The sequence below is a fragment of the Podarcis vaucheri genome, assembly GCF_965113315.1.
Source record: "Podarcis vaucheri genome assembly, chromosome: 3".
In the NCBI taxonomy this organism is placed as follows: Eukaryota; Metazoa; Chordata; class Lepidosauria; order Squamata; family Lacertidae; genus Podarcis; species Podarcis vaucheri.
The window spans coordinates 56,273,409-56,290,324 of NC_138761.1; the positions used below are offsets into that span (position 1 = coordinate 56,273,409).

The window sequence follows — 16,916 nt, forward strand, 5'->3', positions numbered from 1 at the left end:
GATTGCACTAGTTAGAAAAGTGTTTTTCTGTTCACAGAGTTATTTTTGGATCTTCTTAAATGCAAACATATTTTAACCATTTTAAAGCATCCCAAATAATCACATTATGGCAGGAGATCACAGCAACTGAAAGGAGTATCTTAACATTGTTCCTAGAAGCAATTTGGTTTTAACTTGTTGCAATTAAAGAGAAAATTGGCGTGACCTTGTCCATGCATTCAGTTAATGCATCACATTTACTTCTTGATTGCTTGTGAACTCTCAAAGGAATCATTTTTGTAAGAATTTTCAGAGCAATAGCTATGTTAAGTTTGTTGCAGCAAAAACAATGAAAAGTTATGTTGGTCCTTAAATACTAACAGATCTTATTATGGCACACATTTTCATTGACTAGAGTCCAGTTCATAAGATATACAATGTTTCATAGGAGTTTGTAAATAGTAAGGTCAGAGGGAAATAACATGCAAAATGTACAAATACTGACAATTGAATGAGACCTAGAATTTATGTAAAATAACTACAGTGACTCTTTACAATAACAGTTACGAGTGATAAATCAACTTGGCGCTGCTGAGTTAACTTCTGTAGTTGGAAAGGGAAATATTGTCTTTATTTATACTCAAATAAAAAATCCTGGACAGTGGCTGCCAATCAGTGTTCTAGATGGACTGTTCTAGATGGACCAATAATCTGACACAATGGAAGGGTTGGCATCTGGGTTTGTTGCAAAGTCTGGTCCTTGTACACATGTCTCTGTTATTGAGGAATGGTAGCTGTTTTAGATGGGGTGTGTCTGGAAGCAATAAAAGGCCTACCACCCACAGTCTGAAAGAGAGAAGTATTGTAAATCCTTGATGATGTATTTGGCAACAAGACACTACCCAGACATTTCTGGGTCTGTCATTACTAAATTATTCACGGGTATCAATCTGAACTCATAACTCTGCTTTATCACTTCATTGTGTGGGTATGTTCTGTAGACTTAGGAAAGTCTGGTGTAAAACCTTAAATTGTGAGTAGAAACTTGTCTAATGCAAGTGTAAGCAATGTTATGCACTCTAGATGTTGTGAACTACAACTCCCATCAGCCCTGGCCACTGGCCTTGCTCTCTAGAGCTGTTGAAAGTTGTAGTCCAAAACTACAAGCAAAACTAAAGTAGACGGGGTTGTATAGCAGGGCTTAGCTGTAGACAATAGATTTTGTGGTGAGTCCTAGGTGGAAGCTGGAAGCATATAGATATATGTAGGGGTCATTAGGTTTCCAATATAAGATTGTGTCAATATGTTCTATGATTCTATGTCCATTATGTAATTGTAGTGACAAGAACATACACCTTCTACATGGACTAGTCTAGGCTCAACTTGATGTTGGGGTGGAAGTTACCAAAGTTCTGGTAGAACTTCTCAAACCAGCAATGGTAGCTATTCCTTCCAATTCCATAGAAATTCCATTCTATTTCCCTCACTGCTAATCTGGCTGCTGGCATATAATATGTCTCTTTGTGTCCCTGGTCACTTCTTTCTTTGTCACTATGGTTCCAATATAGTGTTTTTATGCAGCTTTATACACCGTTTTTAACTCTTAAGGGTGCAACCCCTCCACCTCCATTTCCCACCAAGGTCATTTGAGAAATGCTCATCAGAAAAATCCAGCTGGAACAGGATTTCTAACAGGTAGAGTTTGGTCAGCATGCTTTGCTGTAGTTTGGTACTGCTCACAACAAATAGGCTGTACACTCTCTGCATACTAAGTAGAACCTTAATTCTTAAACTGACCACAGTAAGACCAAATCCACTTGATGAAATGATCTATTAAAGTGTGAGCTGCTGTAAGTGACCTACTCTAGAATTAGGAAACTTTTGAGCCCAGTTATTTGTTTAACTGATATGCAAGAGATTGCCCTAGTAACTGTACCTCCATCTATTTGATATGTATGAGGGCTTTGAATATTTTATAATGGTTATGGTTGTATTCACTTCAAGCAACAGCTTCAAAAAGCGCACACATACAGCTGAATTAAAATCCCAGTAAATTCTTTGTTGTCCAAATCAGCATGGAATAATAATTTGGATTTTTAAACTAGCTGCTTTGAAGGCTTCTCCAGTAGGTAATATTCTAGGTGTCTTCTTATAAGGATTTTTAAACTATTATTTAACATCTACTCCTGGTCTGATTCTTCAGACAGATAATGAGTGTTTTAATCTTCATGTGAAGAACGAGAAGCAGAATTGTAAAGATGCTACAGAGAAAGGCGCTGGGGAACACATTTGTGAGCCGCCACATATTCTCAGGGAAGCGTGGGCATAAATTCAGCACACATCAGATCTTAATAGAACATAATATACTCCAGAAAGCGAAGAGATAATATATCCTGATGTATTCAGTATTTGACTTTGATGTAAGCTTAAGCATTATTCCATATGTTTTATTCTAGCACGAAATTAATCCTGGCTGGATACCATTGCACATTAATTATCAACTATGACTAAGTCCGACTGGCTTGTTTTCATAAGGTTATGTATGAGATATCTGCAGTGAGACAGCAAGGTTTTAAGAATATCATTAAGAACTGCTACAGTTAATATTGGCCTTTCTGAAGCACTTAGTAAGATTTGCATGTGCTTCAGTTATTCTTCCCCATGTTTAAAATGACATGAGGTGTTTGAGCAGGTTTACAATATTAAAGCAGAAAACTATATAATATACTTACATCCTAGTGTTAATACTATGTCTACTCATCCATGGACTCTAGATGCAATTAAGAATTTGGGGTGCAATCCAGTCACAGCTAAATACTTCTAAGTCCCATGGATTTCTGTGGGAGAGTTAAGCAGGTGCAGAACTCTCACTTACTGGGCAGGACACATCCAGGTTTAAGCACTTTTAAGAGGCATTGAAGTTAGCACACTCTTGTATGTTCCTGGCAGGACACCAAGGAAGGGGCGGAGGATGCCGGCTAGGGGTGTAGCCACAACTGGTACACACCAGGACAAGCTGTACATGGGGAAGGGGAAGTTGGGGACTTAGGGGGTACTTACGGAACATCGGAGGACGTTGAAGGGACGGCTGATAGTTCATGGGAGCCAGGGGAAGGGGACACATCACCAGAACCAGAGATGCCCCCATATCTGTGGACAGGGCAGGCTTCTGAGGCATTGGGAACTATGGGAAGTGCACTCCAGGAGACTGAGGCAGGCAAGGGAAGACAGCCCAGCTCACTAGTGGACCAGGTGGAGATCATGGGACTTATTAAATCTGAAAGGAGGTTGTGGTCACTCAGCTGGATTAAACTCAGGGCAGGTGAGGATCACATGCTTTTGTCAAGTGGAGAGACACAGCTGCTCAGTTGCAGTAAGCTCAGGTCCATCAATCAAGACTGGGAAGGATAGAAGGGAAGCAAGGCAGAGACGCTGTTTGTTCAACTTTCTCTGTTGATGGACCACAGCTTGGGTGCTTTGGGAATGCCCCTAGATTGTGACTTTGGGACTGATCCCAGGTGCTTCAATCCCCCCTGGATCTTCTGCAGAGGCTGGAACCTGACCTTATGGATTGACTTCAGACCTTGCTCATTGTATTGGACCTAGACTGGTATTTGACCATTTGGACCATCTGACTACTCTGTAATGTTACCCTTGGGACTATGTGCACCATCAGGACTGACCTCCGGGTATGCTGAGGTTCAGGACACAAACTATATTAAATGGGATTTATTCCTAGCTAACTATGCATATGATTGAACCCTTAAGAAAGCTTACAGTTGGGTGGATCATGCTTAAGAAGCAGAGAAAAACACACCTACTTAATTCTCCTATTGACCTTTTGAGCTGATTGTTATATATTTTATAGGGATTAACTTGATCAGCCTTTGTCTGTCTGGTGCCCTCCCGATGTTTCCCATAATGGAAATTGCAGTCCAAAATTTCTGGTGGATACCAGGTTGGCAAAGGTTGCACTACATGCTAGTCTATGCTCATCTGAACTGAGGTTCCCCATCCAGCGCGAGTGCAGCGGGATTGTGGCAGTATTACATCATTCAGAGAAAAGTGAATGTTACAAAAGGAGAAAAATGTGGAAGTAGGTGGGGACATGTTCCCCCAGTTTTCAAACACAGTGATTTTACACATTTAATTGAAACTTGGCATTTAACAGTTCTAAATTCTGACTACCTTTATTTAAGTGAACTTTGAGACCCCTAATATTCTCTGCTGTTATATTTAGGTACTGTATGTTATCCTACTCATACCTTTCAGAAGCATGTTAAAAGTAGCCAATTAGGCACACAGAGACAATTGTTCAGTCATAGCTGAATTCTGGGTACCAGACTTCTTCCTCGAAGAATGGAAAGATTAAATAACTTCAAACATCTTACGTGCTGCATTTTTCTGCCACATAACATCATGGAAATTGTGATGGTGGAATAATTGTCTCTATAGGACAGCATAGTAAGCAGATGTTCATACGCCCCAAAGGAACAAATGAACACAGCATGATGGTTGCTCCTCATTTCCAAATACTGGATTCTATTAATGAAGATAAATGTAAACTGCATTCTTCCCCAGTAATGCTTTTGCACGTTAAGCAATTGCAATTGCTATAGTTGTAACTGCAGGAAAACAGCAATTAACAACAATCATGCAGTTACTACAGAGACAATATCCTTCTGGTGTTTGAAGGATGTGATGCACACAGTTACCAATAGGACACAACATAATTTCTGCACAGAGAAGTGAATCATTCTATGAAAACAATTACAGTTTCCCATATTATGTGTTTCTTCAGAACAATAATACTAATCAAAGAATGAGACAATGCTATTTTGCAAACAAATAGCTAAGTGCTCTGGAAACACTAAGTTTTTTTCGGGAAGAATGAAGATCTCAAGTGGGGCCTGGCATAGCGGTATAGTGTATGAATTCAAAATTGTATTCTTCTATAGTGGTATGGTAATAGAAAGGTTTTATCTGCTGATATAGTGTGACTCCTAAAGTTTTAGGGTCTTACAATCAGTGTTAATGCTGACAGATGCCTCCTTTGTAAAGTATTGATGCTTTCAAACAATATTTGTTCCTATGTGGTAGATCTGGATATGTCTGTAGAGCCCTTACGGAAGAGAATAGCTATACTCTGAGCACTTTTTACCCTGCATTCTTCAGACATGTGATGCTTCAGTCCACTGTGAACTAACCATTCAAAGCTTTGAATTGTGTTTTCAGAATTGTTCTGAGACAAAGCCATAGGCTGGTTCTGATAGTTCAAGATTATTATTAATTGCTTGGAAAGCATAAGGATCTGCATGTTCTCAAGACCCTGCATTGGAAACCTACAGTGAAACACATATTTAATAACAACATATCTTCACAGAATAGCTAGCTGCTTACAAAAATGCAAGAAATCCCTTAATTCACCCACACCAGCCTGATGCCAACCCCCTTTTGCCTTGGGTCCAGCAATCATTTAACTACATTTGGCTTGGCAGTCCTAGGAATGAGTTCATAATTCTTAAGTGTTGGTGCTAAGCTGCTGCAAGCCTTCTAGAACAAGCAGAGGAAGAAAACACCTTTGGGGGAAAGGCAGTGGTAGAGCATCTGCTTGCATGCAAAAGATCACAGGTTCAATCCCTGGCATCTGCAGGCAGGACTGGGAGAGATTTCCTATCTGAAATTCTGGAGAGTCACTGTCAGTGCAGAATTTGCTGAGCTAGATGGACACCAGTGGGTCTGATTCATTTGAGATGGGCTTTTCAGATCTAAGCCATCTCAGAAAGGGATATAGCCAACCTCTTCTCAAGTACCTTCAGAGAAGTTTTCTAATGTTGTAGCATCCCAAGCTTTACTTTGACAGATGTCCTATTGATTTTAGGATCAGAGTCAACCACAAAATAAATCATCACCATCACCACCACTTGGGAAATGGATCAATACAGACTTAAAGTACAAGCAGAGGTTCCATTCACCCACACCAGTGTTTCAGATCACATGTGATTATTCAACAGGAGCAATTAATATTTCCATACCATCATTTCTAGTTTCAAGGTCCAGAGATGCTGCTTTCATATCTGTTTTGTTAGCTGTAGCAGACTCCTGTAGATTAAAGTGGAAACAATGGGGAAAGCAGGTTTAGATCCAAATACCCTGATGAACATCCTGTCTTGATTTCAGGCATAATGATGAAGTAAATATTACCTTGATTAAAGAGCTTTTTTTAAAAAAAAATGCAAATGAACTATGAATGTTTGGACTTGAATGAAATTTGGCAGACTACTTGGCAAACAGAGAGATTTGATTTCATTGAGCCATGTCATTTCCAGCAAAATGTCACCGGGGAAGAAGAAAATTCAGCCCAGGTCTTACCGCTTAACTACATTTGAGTTATTTCATTGCTTCTTCTAACATATTCAGCCAGGAAAATACCTTTATTTATTTATTTATTATTTTGGCCAGGCCAATAATCAGATCACCATATATATTATGCTGTTCTTTGAGATTCCTGACTTTGCCAGTTACTAATTGGAGAACATGAATGATGTGCCCATTTCACTGCAACACTGAAACCTGTAAATCCTAACCTATTTGATCGCACAGAAAGGGTGTAAAGAATTTGTTTGTTCCCGTCACTGGAGGGAAAAGTATCTGTAGGCAGGAGAGTTCCATACAGACATTGGGGCTCCTATACACATAATGATAATTAGAGGATGGAACTGGTATTCTACTGGGCCAATAGAAGTGGGCCCTCCATGCCTTTCTTTCCAGCACTTGGGCCTTTCCTTAGGCTGCCTCCACCCAACTCTCTAGACCACACTCCTCATCCTGGGCCAGCCATCCTCAAATACTCTTGCCAGGCTGCAATGTGCCTTTAAACTGTGGTAATGCTTTTTGCTTCCCTAGGTGGAGAGAAATGAGGGAGGGAGTAAGTAAACGCCTTTTGTGGCTGGGATATAGCCAATGGTACAAAGGTAAAAGTCGTACCCATTGATCTGCCCTCTTTTGCCTCCGGCCCCAGCAGATTTCTCATAAGGAATGCAGCCCTCAGGTTGAAAAAGGTTGCCACCCTTGCTTAAGATAGTAAGGCCACTGCAGAAATCACCAGTTCCTAAGCCCTGCCTGTGCATGCCAGCCAGGGCAGGAGGGAATGGGGAGAAGATTCTGCTCTAAGCTTATACCCGTGACCTCTAATATTTGCAAATTAACTGTATCAGCTTCAGATGGAGCTTCTGATTGGTAGTTCTTGATTAAATAAATAGCCACATATTGTCAATTTCCATAAATTATTGTCCCCTTCCAGAGAAGCAGCTTCTGTAGTGGAGGTTTGGAGGCCCATTTTCTGAGAGTTGCTTCAGTGCCATTGGGGTAACATTTAAATGATCCAGCCCCATGGATTTTGATCTTTCCCGTGCAGTTGGAAACCGCTCTCCTGATTCTCATCAGCAGGACCCCAGTCTACACAGCTGGAACATTTAAATGTTACTGCATCAACATATTTGATTTTTTCCCCACCTTCATTTTAGGAAACAGCTGCTACTGCACAGCAACATTACCGTCTACTAAATTCTTACATTTCCCACTGTCTTTTTTTGGAGCTTAAACTAAAAGGACTGGATATTATCAGTTACCTCTCCTGCTTTTAGAGACTTTAATTCAAAGTTTCCTATTTTGCTACTCTTTGCTGTTCATTAAGGCGGGTGGGGAGGGTGGGGGGAGAGAGCGCTGGCATTTTTTAGCCAAGAGCCTGATAAGTTCAAAAGAACCCGAAGCCTTTGAAAAGACAGCAGCAAGAACATCTGAACAACAAGTAAAAGAACTGACTGTTTCTCTAGGGAATCGGAGATAATGCACAGGGCTTTCTGTGGATCTTGTCTTTAATTTAGGCTCATATGAATTCACACCTTTTTTTAAAAAAAAAGCCAGTGGAAAAAGGAGACTAAACTCTCCTAATATTTATTTCAGGATTGCTGGGCTAACTTGGTTTTAATGTCAAAATAGTCATAGTCCATCTATCACAGGTTCATGACTTTGGATGTTCTAAATATGTTTTATTTGTAATTATTTTATGATTTAATGTCCATTAGTCGCCCTGGGCAGCATGCAAATATAGAATGAATGAACAAAGAAGTACAACCTTTCATCAGTGCAGTAACTTCTGCTTTTGTCCAACAGCAACTTATTGAAAATATAGGGTTGCATTCAATGTAGCACTAAAGCTACGCAAATCGTTCCGTCAGTGCAAGGATTTCTCCTTGTGCAATGCAACATTATTCCTCTCCTCCCTCTGTGCATGCTCTAAATATCTTCTGGAGCTACCCCAACCCTCTGGATCAGATTTCGGGGTGGTGGGGGTACATGCAAGGGGAAGAGGGGGCGAGTCTTGTTGCAGTCGTGTTATTCCTTACTAGCACAATTATTTAGTTGAATACCACTCACAAAAAGGCCAACTTGTGCAAGGCACTTCCACAGGCTGTAAAACTGCACATAGCTGGTGCAAATTCCAGTTGGGATGTTTCAAATATCTACTACCAGCTGAATGTGCAAATTACTGTGAATTTAACTGACAACATTCTTCTATAATGTCTAAATCTGTTTTCACCAATGGCGCATGTTGAACAGGGTTCATAGCAAGTATGAAACTGAGATGCCAATTCTAAAGTCACACAGGAAAAGGTTCCACTGAAATCCAAGGAAGTGTTTAGGATTAAGGAAGAAGAAAAGCTATATACAACTCTATTGCTTCCTTCTGTTAATCACAGCATGCAACAGAGCTAAGGAATAAAGACGGCAGACAGCAGGATGAACCATCTTGGATTTATGCCTCTTGAACAATTCCAGAGGTCTTCTTCCTTTTGAAAATACTTAGCTAGAGATAAATAGACTCCTGAAGAAATACAGTTGCCTCAATACAAATGGCTCATTTCTCAGATGTTAAGCCTGCCTGATTGCAACAGAACTGACTTCCAGCTGATGTATTTGTGTCTGAATTTAAGATTATAACCTTTGCAATGCTTTTAATCATTCTGCAGCGAGTGTGCATATATGCTATATAGGATGGACCAAGAAGCCTATTTGAAACTTAATTTTCTAGTCAATCCCACTGAACTTTTCCTTCAGGGAGACTAGAATTACATAAATTGCACTTTCTTTGAATTGCTTCAATATATGAATTACACCACCGTATGGTGTCCCTGGGCCAGATTCAATTCTTTGCATTCAAACTGTGACTAAAGCATGTTACCTTATACAAAAAACATGAACTGGAGAGGGTGAATTTTATGGGAGACATTAATCTATGCCAAAGCTGTTAGTCAGTCATGGTAGGTGGCATTAAATTTGCATGTTATGCCCATTGTGTGTAGCTCCAGTGGTCATTCTCTCTAGAAAGGAAAATAATTGTACAAAGAGAGAGTGATTCAGTTTTTTAATCAATTTCCTTATATGTATCAAAGTATATACAACTCAAATATACTATCATCTCCCTTTAGCTCATTCCTTCTTGGCCCAGTAAGGTGCATCTCAATCATTCCCTCCCTTTCATAAATACAAATAAGAAACAAACAGGCCCAGCTTGGCACATTTTGCCATCTGAGGCAGACGAACAAATCACTACCCCACCAGTCAGCTGTATTGTACCCAAGGCTGACCAAGTTATTTTTGGCACCTGAAGCAGAACGTATAACAAATGCCTCTGCCTGGGAGGAAAAGCGCAATCATATTAAATTTAATAACTTACAATTTGCAGCTTTTTCATGACATCCACAACTAGCTGCCTGAGATTACCACCTCACTCTGCCTAATGGTAGGGCTGGCCCTGGAAAATAATGCCTTTAAAAAGTCCAGAAGGTTAATCAGAGCAAAATAAAAATCCCTGGAGCTAAATAGACAAGGAATTTCATGTTTGAAAACCTATAATAAACATCTGTCACAGACCTGCTTCTCTCAGGAAAGAAGAGGTTTGGCAGAGGGGTATGCAGGCTAGCAAGAAAATTCTCTAAGCCTAAATCTGGACATCTTGCCCATGTGTTTCCATATAGCCAACTCAAGTTGCGTTATACATAGAGGTTATGAAGTCCAGCCAGCTATTCTGAGATGTAGATTTGAGCTATTTATGCTTGTATCACATTTCTTGGATATAGCTGTCAAATCCTGTCTTGACAGCTTGCAAATATTTAATGAGCAAGAACACAACTCTCTCTCTTTTAAAAAAATCCTTGAGTTTATGTTTTCTCTTCCAAATACAGTACATCCTACTTTTCCTTTGCTACTGTTCTGTTATGCCCTTGTTTTATTAAAGGCTCTGACCCCCATAAAGAGCTTACTGGAGCCACAGTGGATGTTGTTTCACTGCTTGGCAAACCAATCACAAATATTTTCAAATACTGTGTTCCTATATTTTTAATCTAGGCAACATTATCAGCACTTAAGCCAAGAATAAATGCCTGGATATTCAGAAAGTGCCAGGGACTCCCTAAAACTATACCAAGATGTTTAAGGGAGGGGAGAAATATTTTGCAGAAAATCCATGGCTATTCATTTGTTGTCCAGCAGAGGGTGACCTAAGTATGCTATAAAGCCAAAACACCAGTCTTCCGCTTTTATCTGTGTTTTCTTCTATACTGTCTAATAAGATGTCCCTGCAGCTTACAATAATTCTGAAAATAGACAGAGAGTCATATAATATATATATAATTATAATATAATTTATTATTTATACCCCGCCCATCTGGCTGGGCCTCCCCAGCCACTCTGGGCGGCTTCCATAAAAACCAAAAATACAGTAAAATATCACACGTTAAAAACTTCCCTGAACAGGGCTGCCTTAAGATGTCTCCTGAATGTCAGGTAGTTGTTTATCGCTTTGACATCTGCTGGAAGGGCGTTCCACAGGGCGGGCGCCACTACCGAGAAGGCCCTCTGCCTGGTTCCCTGTAGCTTTGCTTCTCGCAATGAGGGAACCGCCAGAAGGCCCTCGGCGCTGGACCTCAGCGTCCGGGCAGACTGATGGGGGTGGAGACGCTCCTTCAGGTATACTGGACCGAGGCCGTTTAGGGCTTTAAAGGTCAGCACCAACACTTTGAATTGTGCTCGGAAACGTACTGGGAGCCAATGCAGGTCTTTCAAGACCGGTGTTATATGGTCTCGGCGGCCACTCCCAGTCACCAGTCTAGCTGCCGCATTCTGGATTAGTTGTAGTTTCCGAGTCACCTTCAAAGGTAGCCCCACGTAGAGTGCATTGCAGTAGTCCAAGCGGGAGATAACCAGAGCATGCACCACTCTGGCGAGACAGTCCGCAGGCAGATAGGGTCTCAGCCTACGTACCAGATGGAGCTGGTAAACAGCTGCCCTGGACACAGATTTGACCTGTGCCTCCATGGACAGCTGTGAGTCCAAAATGACTCCCAGGCTGCGCACCTGGTCCTTCAGGGGCACAGTTACCCCATTCAGGACCAGGGAATCCTCCACACCTGCCCGCCTCCTGTCCCCCAAAAACAGTACTTCTGTCTTGTCAGGATTCAACCTCAATCTGTTAGCCGCCATCCATCCTCCAACCGCCTCCAGACACTCACACAGGACCTTCACCGCCTTCACTGGTTCTGATTTAAAAGAGAGGTAGAGCTGGGTGTCATCCGCATACTGATGAACACCCAGCCCAAACCTCCTGATGATCTCTCCCAGCGGCCGCATGTAGATGTTGAAAAGCATGGGGGAGAGGACAGAACCCTGAGGCACCCCACAAGTGAGAGCCCAGGCGTCTGAACACTCATCCCCCACCACCACTTTCTGAACACGGCCCAGGAGGAAGGAGCGGAACCACTGTATAACAGTGCCCCCAGCTCCCAGCCCCTCTAGACGGTCCAGAAGGATGCTATGGTCGATGGTATCAAACGCCGCTGAGAGATCCAGCAGAACTAGGAAACAGCTCTCACCTTTGTCCCTAGCCCGCCGGAGATCATCAACCAGTGCGACCAAGGCAGTTTCAGTCCCATGATGAGGCCTGAATCCCGACTGGAAGGGATCCAAATGGTCTGCTTCTTCCAGGCGTGCCTGGAGTTGTTCGGCAACCGCTCGCTCAATCACCTTGCCCAGGAATGGAAGATTTGAGACTGGGCGATAGTTGGCCATCGTGGCCGCATCTAAAGATGGTTTTTTAAGAAGCGGTTTAATAACCGCCTCTTTCAGCGGGTCTGGGAAGGCTCCCTCACGGAGGGAAGCATTCACCACCCCACGAAGCCCATCGCCCAGTCCTTCCCGGCTAGCTTTTATAAGCCAGGATGGGCAGGGATCCAGGAGACAGGTGGTTGGTTTCACTCGTCCAAGCAGCCTGTCCACATCCTCGGAGGTAACAGATTGAAATTGATCCCACTCAACTTGACTAGACAGAACTCTAGCACTCTCCCGCCCCGGCCCTGCTCCCACGGTGGAGTCTACTTCTTCCCGAATCTGGGCGATTTTATCTGCAAAAAACTTTGCAAAATCATTGCAGGAGAACATGTGGCCCGTACTGGGCCCCGATGTTGCAGGTGGTTCCGCTAAATTGTGAACCACCTGAAAAAGTCTCCTGCTGCTGTTTTCTGCAGATGCAATAGAGGCGGTGAAGAAATTCTTCTTCGCCGTCGCTATTGCCACTTGGTAGGCTCGACGTTGAGCTCTAACCTGTGTCCGGTCAGATTCGGAATGAGTTATCCGCCACCGGCGCTCTAGCCGTCTCAACGATTGTTTCATTGCCCTCAGATCCGTGGAAAACCACGGGGCTGTCCGGGCTCCATGCAATCGGAGAGGGCGCTTCGGAGCCAAACAGTCAATAGCCCTGGTTAACTCCACATTCCAGCGGGCCACCAGGGAATCAGCTGAAAGGCCATCAACATGGGATAAAGCATCCCCTACCACTCTCTGGAAACCATTTGGATCCATTAAGTGGCGGGGGCGGACCATCCGAATTGGTCCCACCTCCCTGCAGAGGGGATGGGTCGCAGAGAAGTCCAGTTGCACCAGGAAGTGGTCTGACCATGGCACTTCTTTCGTTTCGCTTTTACTTAGTGTCAGATCACCAACATCCATAGAGGTAAACACCAGGTCCAAGGCATGTCCGTGGCTATGAGTTGGGCCAGACTTATTCAGGGACAGCCCCATGGAGGCCATGCTTTCCACGAAGTCCCGAGCAGCCCCTTGTAAGGTCGTGTCGGCATGGATGTTAAAATCCCCTAGGACGACCAGGCTAGGTGTCTCCAGGAGAACATCCGCCACGACCTGAAGCAGCTCGGGCAGGGAATCCTTGGTGCAGCGGGGAGGTCGGTACACCAAAAGGAATCCTGTACTGCCCCTATTGCCCAACTTCCAGAACATGCACTCAGAAAACTGGGTCTTCCCAATAGGACGCCTGGTGCAAACTAATGACTTCCTAAAAATCACTGCAACCCCCCCTCCCCGCCCACGTGACCTGGGTTGCTGTGCGTAAGAGAAACCTGGTGGACAAGCAGCGGCAAGGACAGGCCCATCTGCTTCATCCAACCAAGTCTCTGTTACACATGCCAGGTCAAATCCTCCATCCATGATCAAGTCATGGATGGCAGTGGTCTTATGAATCATTGACCTGGCATTGCACAGCAGCACCTTCAGGTCATGTGGGTATCCCTTGTTGATTCTAGTATCCATCCGGTCAGGACCAGACCCGGAGGCAGGGATAGTCCTCAGACAACGACTAAACCTGCCTCCTCTGTAATGACATGGTCTGGTCTTAGCGTAACTCCTCCTCCTACCCGTGATCACTGAGATCAGTTGTCCCAGTGCATCCCCCCCTGTGGAACATGCCCCAGCCATTTTGTGGGCTGGGGCCCACTCCCCGGCAGCCCTGACCCCTCCCCCTAAAAACAAAATAACACCTTAAACAAACAAACAAAACCAATAAAACAATACAAACAAAAAAATATAAAAATTACAAAAACATCAAAATAAAAAAAATAATAATTCGCCGAGCCCAACCAAACATCCATCCCACCCCCACCCCCCACATACAAAAAATCCAAAGAAAATTTTTAAAAATATTTTCTCTAATTATCTTTGCTAGTTACAAAACACAATGAAGGGAATAAATCTTAATTAAAATATTTAAAATGTTCCATGGAAAATATGAAAAGTGTGTTCACCGTGTCAGCAACAATGAGTTTTGTGGCACCTTAAAGACCAACCAATGTATTGCGACATAAGCTTTAATGGGCTAGAGGTGGCCTCTAGTTCATCAAAGTCAGTCAATAGGTTTGCTTCATTTTTATAATTTTGAGTTTTGTTATCTGTTGTTTTATTGTAAACTGCTTTGAGTACACTCTGGTGTAGAAAAGCACAATAGAAATGTTTAAAGAAATGATTAAATAGATATTGATGATTGTTATGCCACAGGCCAGATCCTGATCTCCCCCATCCCCTGTGGGCCAATTCTGACAGGTAATCAATCACCTGATGTCACAATGAAATCAGGTGACCCATATATGCCTGCATGGTGTGAAACAAAGTCCTGTGGGCAAAAGCACAGGCTCCTGGCAAGCCTTAGTGATCAGCTGATCACTGGCGCTTGCAAAGCTCAACACACAGGGCTTTGCAAACTCATGGGCCAAATGGGGAGAGCCTGGAGGGTCTCCATCATTATATTATAGAATGAAGTGATACTAAAAGGCTGAAAGAAAAAATACCCACATCATCATTAGCACCATCATCATTATTCATTTCATTTTTATACCACTTTATATTTTTAAGAAAAAACCTCAAAGCGGTTTGCAACAAGTTAAAACATCAACTAAAACCATCCAGAATAAAACACTACAGAAAGTCAGATACAAAGAATACATTCAAAGCAACATAATTAACAGGAAACTAAAATATTATCTTAAAGAATTTAAAATAAAACAAATAAATATAAATTTAAAAAACAAAAATACCGCATTTTTCACCCTATAGGACGCACTTTTCCCCCTCCAAAAATGAAGGGGAAATCTGGGTGCGTCCTATGGGGCGAATGCAGGCTTTCGCTGAAGCCTGGAGAGCGAGAGGGGTCCCAGGCTCTCCAGGCTTCAGGAAGCTCTGCGCAACCCTCGGGAGACCGGCTCCGAGGGTTGCGCAGAGCTGCCTGCAGTCCCCGGCTCAGCACAGCTCTGCGCGGCCATGTGGAGAGGGGCGCTAAGTCCCGCCCCGCTCGGGATAGCGGCGCAGAGCTGTCTGCTGTCCTGGGACTGCAGGCAGATCTGCGCGGCCATCGGGAACGGGGCGCTAAGTCCCGCCCCGCTCCGGATGGCGGCGCAGAGCTGCCTGCAGTCGCGGGATCAGCGCACTTCTCCCCATCGCCAGCCCCACAAGCTCGGGGAACAGCGGGGAGGCAGAGCATGCCTTCCCACTGTTCCCCGACCTGGTTCTTCCAGTCCCGCACCTGGGGGGGGGGAATAAATTTTTTTTCTTTATTTCCCCCTCAAAAAACTAGGTGCGTCCTATGGGCCGGAGCGTCCTATGGGGCGCAAAATACGGTACCCAATACATTACTCAGTCGCACATCACCTAATAAGATACTTCATCAGTTTTCCACAATGTATGATATGATTGCTACATTACATTCATGCAGAATTTTTACACGGAATTGGCATATGATGTATAGTGCAATTCTTAGGAACTATACTTGGAAGTAATAAATAATAATAATAATAATAATAATAATAATAATAATAATAATAATAATAAAATTTATTTATATCCCTCCCTCCCCAGCCGAAGCTGTGACCAGAAGGCAACCTATTGTTTGCAGAAAGGCCATTCAGGATGCAAGGCACTGAATTCACCCCTTGGTAAGTGCATTTAGATTTGCAGTCTCAATTCCTCACTGCCCTGCATAGCCATTTTTACCAATACAAAGCAAATGCAATGTAGAGGCAAAATGCTAATCTGTTATCCTTGGGCACAATTAAATACTGTATTTTTCGCTCTATAACACACACCTGACCATAACATGCACGTAGTTTTTAGAGGAGGAAAATCCGTAGGCATGCCACCCGTAGGCATTCCCTCCATAACACGCACAGACATTTCCCCTTACTTTTTAGGAGGAAAAAAGTGAGTGTTATGGTGCAAAAAAACCCAGTATATAAGATTGCCGAACAATGGTAAATGATGCCAACTGGTTTGCATTCACCACAGATACTTCAGAAAACTTTCAGCACAATTTTAAAAGGCAATATTAGAATGAGATCCTGGCAACACCAGCACTTTGTCATGCTAACTACCACCAGCATAAGTATTTATATCTTATTGGCTTCCAGAATTTGTTCACATACAGGGGTGCCAACCTGAAGAAAAAGTATTGGGGGAGGGGGAGATAAGCCCCGCCCCACATAACAGATCACATGAAGCAGTACACACACACCATTTGAATGGCAATGCCCATCAACTTGGGTGGGGGCTCAGCTATCTTATGGGGGAGCTGAAGACCCCTCAGCCCCTAGGAGTTGGCTCCTATGTTCATATACCACACTGGAAATATCCCTGGACTATTTGAATAACTGGAGGCAAAGTTCCAAAGCCTTATTTGGGCATTTACAAAGTCTATCCATGGAGGTGACACCAGTTGAGGGTGGAGGTGCACGTCATCACCACTTCCAATGTTTCTGATTAATAGAAGGGCTACAATACTGCCAGATGGTTTGGTGGAAAGTATAAATATAATTTAAATAATTTAAAAAAGTGTCTGTGGTTGTAATTAGGCCTGAATAGTGCAGTTCTGTAAACAAACCCTGATCTGAAATATTATGGTTGCCATTTTGCAACCTGCCAACCTTCTCATGAATCTATTCATGATTATTCCACAGAAATGAGCATTATGCATTCTTGTGATTTCTGTATTCTCATATCATTTAGTGCCAAATCATTTGTATGCTCACAATAATCTAAATCTTCCA

At 42.9% G+C, this 16,916-nt stretch overlaps 1 long non-coding RNA gene across 2 annotated transcripts in view; it reads right to left on the minus strand.

Moving 5' to 3' along the window:
* Window positions 1-491: 491 nt before the first annotated feature.
* The window catches only part of LOC309528127, a 43,174-nt gene continuing 26,749 nt past the window's right edge, over window positions 492-16,916 (minus strand). The window contains exons 5-9 of one of the 2 annotated variants that reach the window (XR_014217546.1): window positions 6,015-6,081; window positions 5,141-5,245; window positions 4,245-4,326; window positions 2,712-2,816; window positions 492-2,530 (exon numbers count right to left, since the gene is read on the minus strand). This is a non-coding gene — a long non-coding RNA (uncharacterized lncRNA). Of the gene's footprint in view, window positions 2,531-2,711; window positions 2,817-4,244; window positions 4,331-5,140; window positions 5,246-6,014; window positions 6,082-9,223; window positions 10,656-16,916 lie in introns of those variants that run through there. The other variant, XR_014217547.1, reaches the window with a different exon arrangement.